The following is a 21,039-nucleotide window of genomic DNA, read 5'->3' on the forward strand; positions in this document are numbered from 1 at the left end:
GAGAATCGGGAAACTTGAGGCGGTGATCAAGTCAGGGACCCAACCAGCGGAGGAAACGCTTGCAGAGCAGCCTTGTGTGTCAAGCTAGGGACCTAGCTGGTTAGCAGGGGTGAAGCTTGAGAAGTATCTGGAGTGCCAAGCTAGGGACCCAGCAGAAAAGTAGGGGTGATGCATGAGGGGATACCACCGCAAACCTTGGAGGAGCTCAAGGGATTCATAGTCAGTGAATCAGAGAGACCAGGAGCTCAGTATTGTGTTGTGTCCACCACCCCACCCACCTATAGTAGCTGAGCTGACCTGATCAGGGGGTGGTGTTGCTGTGTCCACCACCCCACCCACTTATAGTAGCTGAGCTGGCCTGATGGGGGGGGGGGGTGGTTTTGCTGTGTCCACCACCCACCCACCTATAGTAGCTGAGCTGACCTGATGTGGGGATGGTGTTGCTGTGTTCCCCACCCCACCCACCTAAAGTAGCTGAGCTGACCTGATGGGGGGGGGGTGATCGTGTTGCTGTGTCCACCACCCTACCCACCTATAGTTGCTGAGCTGACCTGATGGGGGGGGGTGGGTGGTGTTGTTGTGTCCACCACCCCACCCACCTATAGTAGCTGAGCTGACCTGATGGGGGGGGGGGGTGTTGCTGTGTCTACCACCCCACCCAAATTTAGTAGCTGAGCTGACCTGATGGGGGGGGTGGGTGGTGCTGCTGTGTCCACCGCCCCACCCACCTATAGTAGCTGACCTGGTGTGGGGGGGGGGGGTGGGTGGTGTTGCTGTGTTCACCACCCCACCCACCTATAATAGCTGAGCTGAGCTGACCTGATAGGGGGTGGGTGGTATTGCTGTGTCCACCACACCATCCACCTATAGTAGCTGACCTGATGGGGGGGTGGGTAGTGTTGCTGCATCCACCACCTCACCCACCTATAGTAGCTGACCTGATGTGGGGGGGGATGGGTGGTGTTGCTGTGTCCACCACCCCACCCACCTATAGTAGCTGAGCTGACCTGATGGGGGGGGAGTGGGTGGTGTTGCTGTGTCCACCACCCTCCCACCTATAGTAGCTGAGCTCAGAAAACAAATTCCTCCCAAAGACTCAAAACAATAATTCAGCAACAACAATATTATATACATATATGTGCACTCTCTTTAGATCAGCAGTCACCTCCTAGCAGATGTTTCAGTTAACTAGTTATACTGCCACACTGAGGAAGATGTAATCTAGCCAGCCTATGCTATCCTAATGAACGGAGGGGGGCTATAGAGGGTCCTATAAGTAAAGGCAAAAGAGTTCCACGTTGCAGATCTGATGTTCTTCGCTAGCTAGTTGAAGCTCGTTAACTATAATCCGTTTGGTTATAATGAAAGCAACAGCTTCTTAGTGAAGAAAATCTAAAGGCGTCTGAGCACAGTGTTCAGGCAATGCAGTAAAGTGTTCTTGGGATAAAGATGTCTGTACAAAGTGTCTCTGTAATAGTGGTAATGAATAGATAACAGTTGAGCAGTTTGCCCTCTCACCAACAACCAAATCGTTCAGATGTCTTCGGGACAGGAACTCGTGTAGCGGCACTCGTGCAGCGGATCCGCTGTCTCGGTCTTCCGAAGTGAAGCTTGCCACATGCACCTACACCGACTCCGACACTGACAGGCAGGCAGGCAGTCGGAGTGATGTTGGCGACAGGATGTCCGACAGCAAATGACAGGCCTCGGGTTGGAAGTAAGACTCTGCGTGGTAGGCCGCAACCTCTCTTCCTGTTGCACGGAGAGGTCCATCGCGTTGCATCAGGCCCAGGAGGAAGAGACTCTGCCCGGTCTTTTTGCTGCTTTTATGGCTACTCTCAGCAATCCTCATGTTACAGCAAAGATCCCTGGGATGTGTAGTCTTTGGGTACATGTGTGCAAAGCAACTGTCTGAAAGAGAACTATACATCCCATAATTCACTTTGTTGGGCACACAAATATGAGGTCACGGTTACACTGATAACCCAAAGGATAGGCGATGTCTAGAAACACTGAAAGGTATGGTGATTTCTGCTGGTAGTCCATATTTCTACACCATTATAGTAACAATTGTAATTTACAGTTACAGTAGTTTACAAGCCTGAGCAGTGTTCCAAGAGGATGGGAAGGAAGTCATTTTTGATCTGCATTCTCCAAAACTGGGCTAGCACAAAGTTTGGACTCCCGGATCCAGCATACAGGCCATGGAGGGCTGGAAATCTGGCTGTTGGTGGTGGTGGGGGGTTTCTTTCAAGAGAACCTTCCACCCTGCCTTAAATGGAATACATTATGTAAGGAAGTGTAGCTTTCATCATCTTGAGAGCAGCTGGAGTTTACATTTTAATTAAATTTAAATCCTAACCTGGCAAATGATCACAAAGGGAAGTGATAAGAACAGGCCAATGCCTGCTCTAGGGGGAGTGGAGGATGTAGTATAAACAGCATTTACCTGCATGGCACCCCTGGACACAGGTCATTATAATGAACATGTGCCTTTATTACTGACATATCCAGATTTCTGGGTTCTGTGGATGATTGGATTTGGTCCATGGGGCTGATCTGTGAAAGCTACAAAATCGAAAGCAAAAGTTAAGTTGTAGCACATAACAATGAATCTGGTTGCTGTTTGCTTTTACTCCAGATTTCTTAGCTTTAATCTTTAAAATAATCAATACAATCATCAGAGGGAGCCTAATGTCATGACAATATCTCCATAAAAATTTAAGGTGAAACTTCAGTCATTTTTTTCATCTTTCCATCTATTAAATCTTCTGCCCTTGTTATTTTAACTTTGGATAGTAAAACATTTTTTTTTCTGCCAGTAAATACCTTATACAGCCACTTCCTGTTTCTTGTCTGGTAAAAAGCCTAGGCTTATGACATCATGCACAGCTCTCTCTCTCACTCTTGTGAGAGTTTGCCAGAAAGGGAGGGGAGAGGAGTCATAAGAGGGCCAATGGGAGCTGCAGGGCTGCAGAGCTGGAGGTGTGCCTCTGTGTCTGTGTAAATCCAGGAAGTGAACAAGCAGCAGATTCAGCTGCCCACAGTTGAAATGGTTGCAGCCAGACTTAGTGGAGGGAGATTTCTGCAGCATATTTGGCAAGTACAGTATATGTAAAAGAATATGCAAAGTGCTTGGAGGGAAGCTTCAGAATGGCAAAGATGTTTTTATTACAAATTATGTGAGCGGACTGCAGTCCCTCTTTAAATAGGAACTGCAGTCTGCTCACATAATTTGTAATAAAAAGATCTTTGCCATTCTGTAGTTCGCACCAACCACTTTGCATATTATTTTAAATATACTGTGATTCTGTACTTGCCAAATATGCTGCAGAAATCTCCCTCCACTATGTCTGGCTGCATCCATTTTAACTGTGGGTAGCTGAAGCTGCTGCCTGTTCACTTCCTGGATTTACACAGACACACAGAGGCACACCTCCAGCTCTGCAGCCCTGCAGCTCTCATTGGCCCTCTTATGACTCACCCCCCCTCCCTTCCTGGAAAACTCTCACAAGAGTGAGAGAGAGAGCTGTGCATGATGTCATAAGCCTAGGCTTTTTACCAGACAAGAAAGAGGAAGTGGGTTGTATAAGGTATTTAGGTATTTACTGGCAGAAAAAAAACTATCCAAAGTTAAAACAACAAGGGCAGAAGATTTAATAGATGGAAAGTTGAAAAAATGATTGACGGTCCGCTTTAAATGTCCATAATGTTTTGGACAATTGTCAGACAAAAATTTACCATAATCACAGCACTCTTCTAATCTACCCAACAAAATTTATATATATACAAACCTTTAGTTATGAGTTATGGGGGTGCTGTGGCATAGCATAGTGTGCTACACTAGTGGGTAGGATGCAGCGTGATGCACCAGCGGCACAGAATACACAGAGGCAGAGGTGAAGTGCATTAAAGCGTTTGTTACCCCAACATTTCATATGTCTGCTGTACCATGTAATTGTATGAGAAAGTCCTGTTCCCTTTGTATTGCTTCCTGGCATCCCTGCTAGTCCCCTTGCTCATGTTCGACTCGAACATTGGGCACATCCCTAATTAAATACAATTTCTAAATTTATTTAATTTCGTTCTATTTCTTTATGCATTTAGGCAATTTATGAAGTGAATCAGGCCAGGCCAGGGCCGGCCGTAAACAAGTAAATAGAAGACAAAATTGATAACTGGAGAAACAGGTATGCAAGAATGCAGAAACTAGCACATCCTAGAGCCTTGGCCTAGAAAATAAACCTATTGCTCAGGCAATGGGTGTTGGCCTGAGCACCGCCAAATAGTGAGGTGGACTGACAGGCTGGAAAGGGACAAGTCACGTAGCTGCTATATCAGTCAGCTGGTGGGATTTGGTGGTGGCTGTACCTTTCTGCCCTGTGCACCAAGGTAGGAAAAAACACATGTTGGTAGAACTACAAGGAGCAGAGATAGCAATGACCACATATACCATTCTCCAAAATAAGATTTTTTTTTTTCAGAAGTCAAAAATTATTAAAATTAAATGCCATTTAAGGAGATACAAATTCTGCATGAGCTATGAGTGAACATCTTGATAGCTGTGGATCGAAATTTGGCCGGTTCAGCAGTGATCAGCAGAAATTCGATTTATGTGTGGCTACTGCAGTTGAACAGAAATTGATCCACTGATTGACTTGACCTGTCGGGTAAACGTTGCGGCATGCACTGCTCAGCGTACATTCTACAGAAGAATGTAACAAGAAGATACATTTATTTTATTGCAGAAGGATCTTGTCCCCTTGGATAGAACACTGATAGATCCTTGCTGCTACTGTGATATGACCCTCTGACGCCATTTGCCTCTGTCTTGATGGCACTGTAGACAGCTTGTCCCCTGGCATGTTCTTCTTTCTTATGTGACTTTCATTTAAATCCCACCTCCATTTGCTTCACCATGCTTGTTTTTTGATATTGCCAATATTGGTGGCTGATCCTCTGCATCGACAATACCTTTCATTTTGAGAAAAAAGCATTACTTAGTGATGATCCATTACCCTGACTGCTGGAGAGGGCTTATTTTTGCCATATCTGGACTGAACAAATAAGCAAAGACAAGGGTAGTCATGAATTGTGTGTAGACATATAGAAAAATCGACAACACTGGCATACAATAAAAAAATCTATTTAGCTTAAAATTACACAGGCAGAAAATACCGAAAATCAAAAAAAAAATGTCTATTTTTGGTTCATTAGGGATGAAAAAGATTCAAGAAATCCCACATGCAAACTTGACGCGTTTCGCATATTCTTTTTCAGGAGTACATGTGAATGGAATCAAAATGCTGCAACTCCCAACACTGGTTCTTAAGCATACACCAATACATAATATAACACTAGAATCATCATCCAAAGGAAGACCCCTATCCCATAGGGGGAATTCACACAGTGGAGAGACTACACTAAATTGTGATCACATAACACCAATCACTTGATAGTATGTGTCAGATCCTGTGGTCCAGGAGATCAGTAAACCACAATTAATTTTTAAATATCAACTATAAGTATCAAAGAGTGCAAGATGCACAGGGCTGCCATTCAGAATGTCATTACCATCTTATATGCTTATTGATGTTTATCGTTTGGATGACAGCTCTTTGAGTATATCAAAGCTTGTGATATACATATTGCTGGTGAGTTTGAACCCCTAAGGAAGTGTGACACACACAGTGTGGATCTTGGTGTATAGTGCACGCTAATTTATTAATCACTAGGACCACCATCTGTTTTCTGGACTTTTTACTCACCAAGTGTTACCCATCTGTTTCTCATATGATCAAAACATATGAATGCCGGTCATGATAAGGACTGACAGGGCTGCTATTCATTCTGAATGGCACCCCCATGCATCTCTGCCCTCAACGTGATCGCAGGTGCGGACGGTTTTTTAAAAAGGTGCATGCACCTTTTTTGTGCGCTTCACCTGGCAAAGCATCCCATTCAAATAAATGGGCTGCTGTGCCCAAGCAAATGTGGGCCGCATGGCCTGCACTAGTGTGAACCGAGCCTAAGACAAAAACAGGTCTCCCGTATATCATAACATGTTTGGTAAGGCAGATAACAGGATCATCAAAGGCATAACCATAGGCATGCCACAGGGTGTGCCTAGGCACACCCTAATCACTCTGTGCAGCGCAAATTCCTCCTAATGCCCTGGCTCTCCCCCCCTGCAGTGCTGCCAGCTTCCCTCTTCTCTCTCCCACCAGCTGCAGCTGCAGGCACACATGGGGGGGTGGGGGGGGGGCCTGTAAATATGTAATTTACCAGCCCCTTCCCACTCTGAATGAACACAGTGAGTGATCGTTACCCTGTGTTGGAGCTTTGGAGTGCACATCTTAATGCACTAGGCTGTGCACACCTATGGGCATAACAGCATAACACAGGTGTATTGTAAACGCCATGTAGATGTAGGCATATAGCACACCTTGTCCTTCTGGTAAGAACATTTGATCAGTGGCGGCTGGTGCTCGATAATTTGGGGGGTGGTGGCAAACCAACACCACCCCCCCCCCTGGGGCACGAACACCGGGAACACAATATACAGACCCCCCTGCCACAGACGGACGGCCTCCTTACCTCTGTCCTGCCCATCCCCTCCTCGAGCCGGGGAGTGCTGGATGGCTGAGCTGGATGGTGAGCCTTCCCTGGAGTGGCAGCTGGTGGGTCCATTGGTGTTCTGCTTCTCACCCGGCCGCTGGTCTCCTCCCTCCTCCTCCTCCCCCTTGGCCAATAAAATTGCTTCTCCATTTGGCCAATCAGGAAATGAGTCTCACGACCCGCTTCCTGATTGGCTGGGAGGAGAATAAGTATGAGAATAGCGAATATTCATTTGCTATTATCACACAACTGGGTGGGCTCGGGGGGCAGTGCCCTGCGCCCCAAGCCCACCCTGTTTTTGAAGCCTATTAGAGCCTCTGGCTCCAATCATGTGCTTCAAAAAAACACCCCCCCATTGGAATCCATGGTCCGGCGCCCTGCATGTAGATCAGGGGGCCGGACACATGGATAAGTGGGGTGGCCCCTAATGGACAGGCCGCCACTGCATTTGATTACTGGACTATACAAAGTTTCTTAGTCAAAAATGAGAAATAGATTACTGTTTAGGAAAATTGCACTTTATTTTTGTGAACAAAACAACTGCAAACCCAAAATACGGGAATAAATAGAGTTTATATATAATTTTGTACAAATGTCCAACTTTAACTTTGTGAAGTTATAGACTTATGATGTCCGCTGATGAAACTGAGATGGTCTTGATTTGTATCCAAAATAACAAAGTCTTATAAAAACTTATTGAAAAGGATTTTGTAAATACTCTATTATAATTCAGCTTTATATGGCGGCTGATCTGTTGTCCAGCACTGAGTTTAGCTTTACTGCCAGAGAACATTGATAGAATTCAGTTTCTGATGACCGTTGCATTTTCCTCTCCTCGTTTTACAAAGGGAAGTCTGTGAAACCACAGATCCCAGCAGCCCTGTAGGCTGGAAGATTGGAGAACAGCTGCATGTAAACAGCCGTCATAAGACTGAAGTCAGGAGGGAAGGTGGTGCCCTGAAGAACTTGCTGGAGAGACGAAGGGAGACAGACAAGAAGTTATACAGCCATCGTCACCTGCTTAGGGGGACAGAACTACAACAGGTAAGTCACTGTCTCATCTGCAGTAATGCATAAAGTCACATTATAGGTTTATTATAACAAGGACATAGTTAACATGGGCAGCTACTGACACTAAATAGAGACACGTCAACTGATCAATGCTTCTGCATTTCACACTTTCCTGACCTGTCTTAAAAAGAAACATTTGATTTAGGTTTTATTAAAAAATCACTGTCATTATTGTTAATTCCAGTATCCCTTCTGCATAGTTTGACATTTGCTGTTTAATTTTTTTTGCCTTGTTCTAAATAGGTCACCAACCAATCACAAATCACCGTTCAATAATCTATAACAGCACAAAGTTTTTAGATGATGTCTGCAGGTTGTGCATGCTTATTGAACAGTATTGCTTATTGTATGTAATACTAAAGCCCCAACACTTTTATTCATTATAGCATTGTAAGGAGCAACCCATATAGTTTACTGCACTCCCACATGGCCATTGTTCTTTGTAAAGTCTTAAAGGAGAAGTGTGGGTTTAAAAGAAAACAATAATCTATATACTCACTTCTATGTTGTAGCTGTTCTGCGTCAGCTCTAAGCCCAAGAACTGAGTAATCACATGAAGATTGATCACTCAGTTCTCGGTCTGCTCAAAGCAGAGAGCAGACCCTTTCATACTGGGCCCTTTCACACTGGGGCGGTGCGGGTATTTTTTGCGCCGCTTTACCGCCGTTTTAGCAGTGGTATTCGCCCGCTAGTGGGGAGGTTTTACCCCCCTGCTAGTGGAGAAAGGGTTAAAACCACCACAAAGCGCTGCTACAGCAGCACTTTGCCGGCGGTATAGCTACGCTGCCCCATTCATTTCAATCCAAAGATGCTGCTAGCAGGACTTTTTTTTACCATCCTGCCAGCGCATCGCTCCAGTGTGAAAGCCCTCGGGGTTTCACACTGGAGTGTGAGGAGCGGCTCTTTCAGGGCACTTTGCAAGGTGCCCCAGTGTGAAAGGAGTCTGACTGTAAGTCACCGCTCTCCACTCTGCCCCACCAGTGCTCACTAGAGCACTCATTGTGAAGGGGGCAAACGTAGCTGGCTCTGGTTTACAGCTACGCGCTAAAAAGAGCCAGCTGTCAATCAGGCAGCTCTGTGGAGCTCAACAATTTTGTCAGGATCCTTCCAGAGCCTGGAATGTCTATGCCACCTCAGCAGATAGTGGGCCACAGCAGAACAAAAGTAGATGCACTCCTGTGACCCTCCCCAACAGCATATTTGCCATTTTACATATGTTGGACCAATGAAGTTATGTACTATGTGTCATACCTGTGGGATCCCTGTGGAGGCTGGAAATAACTTTGTTACATAGTAGGTGGGGTTGAAAAAAGTCCCTCAAGTCCAACCTCATACCTTCCAACATTTTGAGATGGGAATGAGGGACACCTATCAGCAAAAGTATGTAGGCATAGGACACACCCCTTGCCACGCCCCCTTAAAGGAGAATTGTACAAAAAAGGTTAAACCCACAAGTGCTTTTTTTACCACTACTATTCCTTTATATTGGCTTTTGGAATTTACAAATGCAGAAATTTAGAAATCAGATGAAAGATTTAGCGCTGGAAATAACTTTTTGATAGATGTAAAGTGCATTTTATATACAACTATATAGAACAGACCAAAATGAGGGACAAATGAGGAGGAAAGAGGGACAGAGGGACATTGCTCCAAATCAGGGACAGTCCCTCGAAATCAGGGACAGTTGGGAGCTATGCAACCTATGTGTGTGTGATTATATGTCAGTAACTGTGATAAACAACACTACTATCATGAACTCCAGTTGTTTCTGGGTCCCATGTTGCAGCTGCCCTGCTGCTTGCTGAACACAAGAGGTTGCTTGCTCAGCATGGGTGCCATTCAGGGAACACTTTGTATTTCTCAGTAAATGCAGAGTGTTCTCTGATTGGATAAAGTGGAGATTGTGATGTCACTGTGCCTCCCATCCACAGGCATTGACACCCTAATCACTATGTGCAGTGCCGATTCCCCCTACTGCCTGGGCTTACCCCCTTGTTAGCCCCACAGTGCTGCTGGCTTCCCTCCTCTCCTCTCCTCTCCTCTCCCCCCGGCTGCTGTGGGAGATGTTTCAGAACAGAGAGCAGGGAAAGGGACTAGTAAATATGTAATTTAAAGGCCCCTTCCTTTATTGATTGAACACACTTGCACACTGTGTCTATTCATGGCTGAAGCATAGTAAACTGTGTTTACTACGCTTCAGTTTGTGAGTGAACAGGAAGCCACTCAGCACAGAGCGCTTACCATTCATTGACTGCCCCGTACAGCTGAGGCTGCAGAGAAAGGCATGCGTGTTTGAGCTTTTGGGGTGCACACCCTAATGCACCCTAATTCCATCCTGCATCCCTAAATATGTAAATTTACCTTATGAGGTTTCTTGATCCACGTCATACACTCTATATAAGTGGTACTGGAATGATTGGTTCTGAGTTTATGACTTAGGCTTCGTTCACATGTGTGGCTGGGGGGGGGGGGGGGGGGGCAGTGAAACCAGGTGGTTGAGCTGTGGTTTTGCTACCCCCTGACCTCCCACTTAATACTGACATGCAGCTGCTAATGGCTGTAGACATGTCTCAGCTGCTGCGGCCACAGCAGACATTAAATAGCATGTTACTTTCAGCGGGTAACTAATGCAGGTCTATGGGGTTCACTTCACACCACAACCCCCGGACAACTGCGTACAATGCACATGATCGTGGCGCGGCAGTGCGCCATTTATAAGGTTAAATCAGATGGGGAGAAGGCCTTGATCTGCCTGCATTGCGCAGAGAAGCACAGAGAGCCAAATGATGACATCACTGTGTCCTGTGTCTAAAATAAGGTATGCAATGAAAATGGAAAGGTTTTATTTAAACATGTAGTCAGAATGTTGATGAAGGGGAAGTAGAACCAGGGGAGACAAAATGTAGGCAGATAAAATTTTAGTTTTAAACAAACATCAAGTGTTCAGCAGATTATTATAGACTGAGGAGCAGCTGAAATGACTAACAGCAGCCATTACTATTATCTCCTTGTACACAAGAGAAACTAATTTGCAGTCCAGGAATTGTTTATTCCATCCTGCCCACCATGTGATAGGAATCACATTGTTTATAGAGAGAAAAAAGAAGCTCTTATGAAATCATCATAGCACAATAGCTTAGTGGTTAGCACTTCTGCTTTGCAGCAGTAAGGTTCTTGGTTCAAGTCCCAACCAGGACATTGTCAGCATGAAGTTTGTGTGGGGTTTCCTCCCATGCTCTTAAGACGTGCTGCTAGGTTAAGTGTTGTTTAAATTGTCCTTAGTATGCATGTGAGGTAGTGACCTTAGATTGGAAGCTCCTTTAGGGCATATTGTCAATGCTATATTAGTACCTGTAGTCAAAAAATTCATACAATTTTTTCCTAGTTCAGATCTGCTGAGCTACAAGTTAAAGAGGAGTGGGCAGATATCCCACTTAATAAATGTATCTATATGTCCCTTTCACGCTCATATGCTTTTCTTGCGTTTTTACCTTCCATTAAAAACGCAAGAAAAATGTTTCCCTTTAAATCCTATGGGACTTTTCACACCACTGCGTTACGGGTGTGGTGTGTTTTGAAAAACCCTTGCTGCCACATCTGCAAATTGAAATGAATGGAAAACATATGAAAATCGTAGTAAAAACGCACTACGTTTCAGTTTTTGGTGCATTTTTGAGTCACATGTCCATTTTTCACAGGTGCAGGCAACACAAAAACGCACAGGAAATGCCTCTGGAACACAGCAAAATGATGGTAAAGACGCATATGCAGTGTAAAAGGGCCATTATAGGACTAGATGAAGCTAGGGGGCAGTAAAATCAAGTCGGTTAGCGGTGGTCTGAACGCCCACTTAAACAAGGGCCTGCAGATGCTCAGGGCTATACACATACCATCAAAGTTGAACCCCATGTCAAGTTCACAAGCAGTAGTGCCGCCAAACACAACCCATTCAGGTGAATGGAGCCGCGCTGCAACTTTCCTGCAGTGCATGTGGTTGTGGCATGGGGGCATAGGGGTCTGCACACAGGATTAAAACACGTGGTGGATAGATGACATAACGCCTCCTCACCGCCTGTCAAACAATCTCTGAAAAACGACAGCAAATCAGCATCTGCGAGGCAGATCTACATGACAGAGGGGCATCAAGGGCTGCTGCCCATGAGAATGAGCCTGTAGAGCCGAAGGCGCTCCTATAAATGGTGTATTGCCCTCACAGTAGGTTGCTGTTTTCTGAAATGACATTTGCGTTACCTTATGGGGCAGGTTTAGATCTAAATAGTACTGAGTAGATTTCTTCTTTTGATGTGAAGTGAAAGAACACAATTCTCTGATCAGAGGTGAAACTAGAACCTTCAGGGCCCCGGTGCAAGAAACCATGAAGGGCTCAGGGACGGGGGGCGGGGTTACCAGTCTTTTAAGCCCCTCCCCCATGACAGGTCCTCTTTCCCCCTCCCACTGATTGGTATATGGCTCAGGGACAGAAGGGCAAAGCAGGCTCAGGGACATGGCACTGAGTTACAATTAACATACCAGTCTGGCTCATATTTGCACCCGCCATCCTGTCACTGTCTGGGGGGGACAGGGGGGGCTGCTGTCTGCTCCTCTCCCGCACTACCACCCACAACATCATATCTCACTCTCCACCTCCCACCATACCCCCTCTGATGCTCTCTCGCACTGTCCAGGGTACTATATATTTTGGCACAGGGGAGCCACATGGGCCCCCTGGAGCTTGGGGTCGGGTCACAATTGAGACCACCGAGACCCCTATAGCTACACCCCTGTTTCTGATTATATCAAATTAATAAAGTGGGGCGCTATACACATACTATATTACCAAAAGTATCGGGACACCTGCTTTTACACACACATGAACTTTAACAGCATCCCAGTCTTAGTCTGTAGGGTTCAATATTGAGTTGGTCCACCCTTTGAGCTATAACAGCTTCAACTCTTCTGGGAAGGCTGTCCACAAGGTTTAGGAGTGTGTCTATGGGAATGTTTGACCATTCTTCCAGAAGCACATTTGTGAGGTCGGGTACTGATGTTGGACGAGAAGGCCTGGCTCACAGTCTCCGCTCTAATTCATCCCAAAGGTGTTCTTTCGTGTTGAGGTCAGGACTCTGTGCAGGCCAGTCAAGTTCCTCCACCCCAAACTCACTCATCCATATCTTTATGGACCTTGCTTTGTGCACTTTGTGCAACAGTCATGTTGGAACAGGAAGGGGCCATCTCTAAACTGTTCCCACAAAGTTGGGAGCATGAAATTGTCCAAAATGGTATGCTGACACCTTAAGAGTTCCCTTCACTGGAACTAAGGGGCCAATCCCAACCCCTGAAAAACAACCCCACAACATAATCCCCCCTCCACCAAATGATTTGGACCAGTGCACAAAGCAAGGTCCATAAAGACATGGATGAGCGAGTTTGGGTTTGAGGAACTTGACTGGTCTGCACAGAGTCCTGACCTCAACCCAATAGAAAACCTTTGGGGTGAATTAGAGCAGAGACTGAGAGCCAGGCCTTCTCGTCCACATCAGTGCCTGACCTCCCAAATGTGCTTCTGGAAGAATGGTCAAACATTCCCATAGACACACTCCTAAACCTTGTGGACAGCCTTCTCAGAAGAGTTGAAGCTGTTATAGCTGCAAAGTGTGGGCCAACTCAATATTGAACCCTACGGACTAAGACTGGGATAACATTAATGCGGAGTTCCACCCAAAAGTGAAACTTCCGCTTTAAGGTATCCAGACACCCTGACATGCCACATTTGGCATGTCATTTTTTTTTTGTGGGGGGAGCGGGTACCTATTTTTGACAGGTACCCAGGTCCCACTTCCGCCCGCGCCACCGTCACAGGTCCTAGAAGATTGCACGGCCACTCAGGATGCGCAGCGCGACTCGCGCGCACCCGGCTGTAAAGTCGCAAGCTGTCACTGCTGGGTGCCCGCACTTGCAATGCCGGCGCCGTGGACAGGCGGGGAGAAAACTGAGGCTTCGGGCGGCCGCATGGCTGGACCGTGTGAAGTGTGTGTTTATTAAAAGTCAGCAGCTACACTTTTTGTGGGTCTAGCTGGAACTCCGCTTTAAAGTTCATGTGCGGGTAAAGGTAGGCATCACAATACTTTTGGTAATATAGTGTACATAGATTTGATCCTCAATGTTTCTATACATTCATTTTGGTAGAGTGTTCCCCATGTTCATTTTCTATTTCTTTTATGGTGCCATTACTATATAGAGTATGTTTTGTTGGTGAGAATGTGAGGATTAGATGAGCTCAGCCCACCAGTCAGCCAGTGTATAGAACAGAGGGCTGATTGTGGAAGCTTTCACAGCGTTCACTTGAAGGGCGGCTAACTTGGAATCTCTAATCAGACGCCTGTATTCCACTGTATATTACTCCCTGGCTATTTGTCTTTAGTATTTTCCTCATTTTAGGTTGTAATATTTGTCAGGATTTATTATAACCTCCAGCCGCTTGTACATTACTGATATCTTGTGTAAATACAGAAGGACATTTTCTTCCTTCTGGGTGACATCAGGAAGTTTCGAAAAGAATCATGTGACATTTATCAGTTTGCTGTTTATTATTCCTGGTGCAAGTTAGTTCTCATATAAAGTAGCAGTGCTGATATAATGAGGAATGTTTATTTAGTATAGAAATTTTTTTTATCAAAGAAAATAATGTAGATAGGTATATAATATTTGTACATGGATACATGTGTCTACAGTTAGTTATATGAATGTACTGTCCCCAGTCTTAAGGTGGTTGTATAGTACATTTTTTTCCTAAAATAAAAAACATGCCAAAAAATGGTATTGCACAGAGCAACCCCAAACCTCCTCTTCTGGGGTCCCCCACAAGAGCTCTAGGGGCCTCCTCTTCTGGGGTCCTCCACCAGAGATCTAGGCGCCTCCTCTTCTGGGGTCCTCCACCAGAGCTCTAGGCGCCTCCTCTTCTGGGGTCCTCCACCAGAGCTCTAGGCGCCTCCTCTTCTGGGGTCCTCCACCAGAGCTCTAGGCGCCTCCTCTTCTAGGGTCCCCCACCAGAGCTCTAGGCGCCTCCTTTTCTGGGGTCTCCCACCAGAGCTCTAGGCGCCTCCTCTTCTGGGGTCCCCCACCAGAGCTCTAGGGGCCTCCTCTTCTGGGGTCCTCCACCAGAGCTCTAGGCGCCTCCTCTTCTGGGGTCCTCCACCAGAGCTATAGGCGCCTCCTCTTCTGGGGTCCTCCACTAGAGCTATAGGCGCCTCCTCTTCTGGGGTCTCCCACCAGAGCTCTAGGCGCCTCCTCTTCTAGGGTCCCCCACCAGAGCTCTAGGCACCTCCTCTTCTGGAGTCCTCCACCAGAGCTCTAGGCGCCTCCTCTTCTGGGGTCTCCCACCAGAGCTCTAGGCGCCTCCTCTTCTGGGGTCCTCCACCAGAGCTCTAGGCGCCTCCTCTTCTGGGGTCTCCCACCAGAGCTCTAGGCGCCTCCTCTTCTGGGGTCCTCCACCAGCGCTCTAGGCGCCTCCTCTTCTGGGGTCTCCTACCAGAGCTCTAGGCGCCTCCTCTTCTGGGGTCCCCCACCAGAGCTCTAGGCGCCTCCTCTTCTGGGGTCCCCCAGCAGAGCTCTAGGCGCCTCCTCTTCTGGGGTCCCCCACCAAAGCTCTAGGCGTCTCCTCTTCTGGGGTCCCCCACCAGATCTCTAGGCGCCTCCTCTACTGGGGTCTCCCACCAGAGCTCTAGGCGCCTCCTATTCTGGGTTTGTTACCAAAGGAAGTAGACGTGCAGGCTCGCTCCCGAGCCAGGCTGTGTACATCTATTGACACACACAGTGTGGCTCAACCCGCTCAGTCATCACTGGATTTGGCTGAGAGCAGCAGGAGTCAATGGCTCCCCCTGCTTTTAGCCAAGCCTGTGAGAGAGTAGAGAGGGGGGAGAAGTCCTTCAGCGAGTACAGTGCTGGATCGATATAGGACTCAGGTAAGTGTTTGAGAGGGGGGGGGGTAAACAGACACCGAGGCACTGGAAGGTTCTTTACCTTACCCACTTAAATACTGGGCACTTCCCCCCCTTCCTGACCAGACCAATTTTCAGCTTTCTGCACTGTCGCACTTTGAATGACAATTGCTCGGTCATGCTACACTGTACCCAAACTAAATGGTATTGCACAGAGCAACCCCAAACCTCCTCTTCTGGGGTCCTCCACCAGAGCTCTAGGCGCCTCCTCTTCTGGGGTCCTCCACCAGAGCTCTAGGCGCCTCCTCTTCTAGGGTCCCCCACCAGAGCTCTAGGCGCCTCCTCTTCTGGGGTCTCCCACCAGAGCTCTAGGCGCCTCCTCTTTTGGGGTCCCCAACCAGAGCTCTAGGTGCCTCCTCTTCTGTGGTCCTCCACCAGAGCTCTAGGCGCCTCCTCTTCTGGGGTCCTCCACCAGAGCTATAGGCGCCTCCTCTTCTGGGGTCTCCCACCAGAGCTCTAGGCGCCTCCTCTTCTGGGGTCCCCCACCAGATCTCTAGGCGCCTCCTCTACTGGGGTCTCCCACCAGAGCTCTAGGCGCCTCCTATTCTGGGTTTGTTACCAAAGGAAGTAGACGTGCAGGCTCGCTCCCGAGCCAGGCTGTGTACATCTATTGACACACACAGTGTGGCTCAACCCGCTCAGTCATCACTGGATTTGGCTGAGAGCAGCAGGAGTCAATGGCTCCCCCTGCTTTTAGCCAAGCCTGTGAGAGAGTAGAGAGGGGGGAGTAGTCCTGCAGACGAGCACAGTGCTGGATCGATATAGGACTCTGGTAAGTGTTTGAGGGGGGGAGGGGTAAACAGACACCGAGGCACTAGAAGGTTCTTTACCTTACCCACTTAAATACTGGGCACTTCCCCCCCTTCCTGACCAGACCAATTTTCAGCTTTCAGCACTGTCGCACTTTGAATGACAATTGCTCGGTCATGCTACACTTTACCCAAACTAAATAGAATTGCACAGAGCAACCCCAAACCTCCTCTTCTGGGGTCTCCCACAAGAGCTCTAGGTGCCTCCTCTTCTGGGGTCCTCCACCAGAGCTCTAGGCGCCTCCTCTTCTGGGGTCCTCCACCAGAGCTCTAGGCGCCTCCTCTTCTAGGGTCCCCCACCAGAGCTCTAGGCGCCTCCTCTTTCAGGGTTCTCCCACCAGAGCTCTAGGCGCCTCCTCTTCTGGGGTCCCCCAACAGAGCTCTAGGCGCCTCCTCTTCTGGCGTCCTCCACCAGAGCTCTAGGCGCCTCCTCTTCTGGGGTCCTCCACCAGAGCTATAGGCGCCTCCTCTTCTGGGGTCCTCCACTAGAGCTGTAGGCGCCTCCTCTTCTGGGGTCTCCCATCAGAGCTCTAGGCGCCTCCTCTTCTGGGGTCCCCCACCAGAGCTCTAGGCACCTCCTCTTCTGGGGTCCTCCACCAGAGCTCTAGGCGCCTCCTCTTCTGGGGTCTCCCACCAGAGCTCTAGGCGCCTCCTCTTCTGGGGTCCTCCACCAGAGCTCTAGGCGCCTCCTCTTCTGGGGTCTCCCACCAGAGCTCTAGGCGCCTCCTCTTCTGGCGTCCTCCACCAGAGCTCTAGGCGCCTCCTCTTCTGGGGTCCTCCACCAGAGCTATAGGCGCCTCCTCTTCTGGGGTCCTCCACTAGAGCTATAGGCGCCTCCTCTTCTGGGGTCTCCCACCAGAGCTCTAGGCGCCTCCTCTTCTGGGGTCCCCCACCAGAGCTCTAGGCACCTCCTCTTCTGGGGTCCTCCACCAGAGCTCTAGGCGCCTCCTCTTCTGGGGTCTCCCACCAGAGCTCTAGGCGCCTCCTCTTCTGGGGTCCTCCACCAGAGCTCTAGGCGCCTCCTCTTCTGGGGTCTCCCACCAGAGCTCTAGGCGCCTCCTCTTCTGGGGTCCTCCACCAGCGCTCTAGGCGCCTCCTCTTCTGGGGTCTCCCACCAGAGCTCTAGGCGCCTCCTCTTCTGGGGTCCCCCACCAGAGCTCTAGGCGCCTCCTCTTCTGGGGTCCCCCACCAGAGCTCTAGGCGCCTCCTCTTCTGGGGTCCCCCACCAGAGCTCTAGGCGCCTCCTCTTCTGGGGTCTCCCACCAGAGCTCTAGGCGCCTCCTCCTCTGGGGTCTCCCACCAGAGCTCTAGGCGCCTCCTATTCTGGGTTTGTTACCAAAGGAAGTAGACGTGCAGGCTTGCTCCCGAGCCAGGCTGTGTACATCTATTGACACACACAGTGTGGCTCAACCCGCTCAGTCATCACTGGATTTGGCTGAGAGCAGCAGGAGTCAATGGCTCCCCCTGCTTTTAGCCAAGCCTGTGAGAGAGTAGAGAGGGGGGAGAAGTCCTGCAGACGAGCACAGTGCTGGATCGATATAGGACTCAGGTAAGTGTTTGAGAGGGGGGGGGGGTAAACAGACACCGAGGCACTGGAAGGTTCTTTACCTTATCCACTTACATACTGGGCACTTCCCCCCCTTCCTGACCAGACCAATTTTCAGCTTTTAGCACTGTCGCACTTTAAATGACAATTGCTCGGTCATGCTACACTGTACCCAAACTTAATTTTTATCATTTTGTTCCCACAAATAGAGCTTTCTTTTGGTGGTATTTTCTCACAACTGGGGTTTTTTTTCTTTTGCTAAACAAGTAAAAAAATGCCTGAAATTTTTTTAAAAAAAGTTTTTCTTTGTTTTTGTTATAAAATGTTGTAAATAAGTAATTTTTCTCCCTCATTGATGGGCGCTGATGAGGCTGCACTGACGGGCACTGATAAGGCAGCACTAATGGGCACTGGTGAGGTGGTACTGATGGGCACTGATGATGAGGCACTAATATGCACTACTGATGAGCACTGATAGGCGGCACTGATGGGCACTGATATGTAGCACTGATGGGCATTGATAGGCAGCACTGATGGGCACTCATAGGTGGCACTGATTGGCACTAATAGGCAACACTGATGGGCACTGATAGGCGGCACTGATGGGCGGCACTGATGGGTACTTATAGGCGGCACTGATGGGCTCTGATAGACAGCACTGATAGGTGGCACTGATGGGTGTCACTGATAGTTGGCTCTGATAGGCAGCACTGACGAGGAGGCACTGGCAGGCTTTACTGCTGGGCACTGATTGGCATCTACAATGGGCACTGATTGGCACGTCTAAAGTTCATACCTGGTGGTCCTGGGTGGCATCCCTGGTTGTCCTGGTTGGGCATCCATGGTCAGCATCCCTGGTGGTCCTGGGTGGGCATCCTCAGGGGGACTGCGCTGATAATTAATCAGCGCAGACCCCCCCCTTGTCAGGAGAGCAGCCGGGCGGCTGCATTTGATGGGAACTGGTAAGGCTGCATTTGATGGGCGCTGATGAGGCTGCATTTGATGGGCGCTGGTGAGGCTGCATCTGATGGGCGCTGGTGAGGCTGCATTTGATGGGCGCTGGTGAGGCTGCATTTGATGGGCGCTGGTGAGGCTGCATTTGATGGGCGCTAGTGAGGCTGCATTTGATGGGCGTTGGTGAGGCTGCATTTGATGGGCGCTGGTGAGGCTGCATTTGATGGGTGCTGGTGAGGCTGCATATCATGGGCACTGGTGAGGCTGCATATCATGGGCACTTCATTAAAAAGGTGGGGTTTACATAGGCAGGGGAAAGGGGATGGAGTCAGGGGTGGAGACAAGGGGGGGGGGGGGGCGGCAAAATGAGCGTTCGTCTAGGGTGTCAAAAATCCTTGCACCAGCCCTGCTTACACAATATGCACCAGGGGCAGTTGGCACCTTCATATTTTGTCTTTAATGTCTTATACTATTTATATTATATAATAATGATGCTTAAAGTGTGTTAGCCAAAATGTCTTTGTCATTTTGGATAGATTAGGGAAGGGCCAACCCCCCGTTACTTTATTTTTTGGCTGCTTAAAAGTTGAATAAAGCTATGATATTATCCCTTCACTTTGTAAGACTTGATAGCAGGTCAGCTCTGGCTGTTACCACACCAAAAGAGAGGAATACATAAAAATGGTAGTCCTAATAGAGGGTTAGCTATATCTTTTTCAATAAATTCCCATTTTGTAATAAAAAATAACCCCTGAGAACCTTAACCCATTTACAAAAATACCATTAAAGTTACTCTTAGGGGGCGTGGCTTGGCAGTGGATGTAGTCAGTCGCACATCTTGTGAGCTCCGCCGAAAATCCGCACAAAAATCCTGCAAATCTTTGTTGACAGACCGAACCTTACACCAGACTACCCCCCGGTACACCAGCTACGATCGCCCGCTCACAGAGATATACCAGCATGGCTGCTAAACACCCCAGACGCGGCTCTACAGTCCGCTCCGCTCCGGACCACGAGGTCCAAGATGGCGGCGCGGCATTCAAGTCGGCTGCAGCGAAACACAGGGAGGCCGTGCAGAAGCTTTTCCCTCAGTCTGAAGCATGGGACTTACCAGAAACGAACGGCAATGGAGCGGAGAGCCGAAGCGGCTCGCAATCGGAGGCAGATGACACTGTTCCCCTGGAGGATCCGCACGCTGCTCTGCTGCCCTGGGACACTGTGAGTAATTTACCTATGCCCCAAAGATCACACAAGGCCCAAACCGCGAGTTCGCCTGAACAGGAACCCACATTGAGAGATATCTTCTCCGCTGTCACTTCATGTAATCTCTCTATCACGGCACTTGCATCAGAGGTTAAGGGGATGAAGACAGAGATGTCTTTCCTGCGTCAGGATATGCAAAAATTAAGGGATCGGACCTCTGCTATTGAGGGACGTATTAGCATCATAGAAGATGACTGGGCCCCCATGCAAAGGGACACACATGCTCAACAAATAATGGTAGCTAAACATGCTGCGAAACTCGATGATTTAGAAAACAGGCTACGCAGAAATAACGTCAGAGCTATTGGCATCCCTGAAAAAATGGAGGGCAGGAACCCGGTCGATTTTATTGAAAAATGGCTGCTGGATAAATTTGGGAAAGACTCGTTCTCCCCCATGTTTGCAGTGGAGCGGGCGCATAGGGTTCCATCTAGGCCCTTGCCCCCAGGCAATCCTCCTAGAGCATTTCTTTTCAAAATGCTTCATTACAGAGACAGAGACATAATTCTATCAAAAGCCCACACTCGTGGGAGATGCCCTGGTGATTGAAAATATCAAAATATCACTGTTTCCAGACTTCTCGGCTGATGTACAAAAGCAGAGGGCCCAGTTCAATGGTATTAAAAAGAGACTCCGCTCTCTGGAATTACAATATTCTATGCTTTATCCGGCTCGTCTTCGTGTAGTAGCCAGGGATGAGGTGCATTTTTTTGAGAGGCCCGCGATGGCGGTGCAATGGCTGGACAGAGAGGAAAAATCCTTACGAGAAGATCTGGGCAGA

At 48.4% G+C, this 21,039-nt stretch overlaps 1 protein-coding gene across 1 annotated transcript in view; it reads left to right on the forward strand.

Moving 5' to 3' along the window:
• Positions 1-7,434: 7,434 nt before the first annotated feature.
• PLEKHB2 (pleckstrin homology domain containing B2) overlaps positions 7,435-21,039 on the forward strand; it is a 50,428-nt gene continuing 36,823 nt past the window's right edge. Inside the window, exon 1 of the mRNA XM_073625828.1 lies at positions 7,435-7,662. The gene's annotated coding sequence lies outside the window, so the exon portion shown is untranslated. The remainder of the gene's footprint in view (positions 7,663-21,039) is intronic.

Source organism: Aquarana catesbeiana, linkage group LG04 (assembly GCF_042186555.1).
Source record: "Aquarana catesbeiana isolate 2022-GZ linkage group LG04, ASM4218655v1, whole genome shotgun sequence".
NCBI lineage: Eukaryota > Metazoa > Chordata > Amphibia > Anura > Ranidae > Aquarana > Aquarana catesbeiana.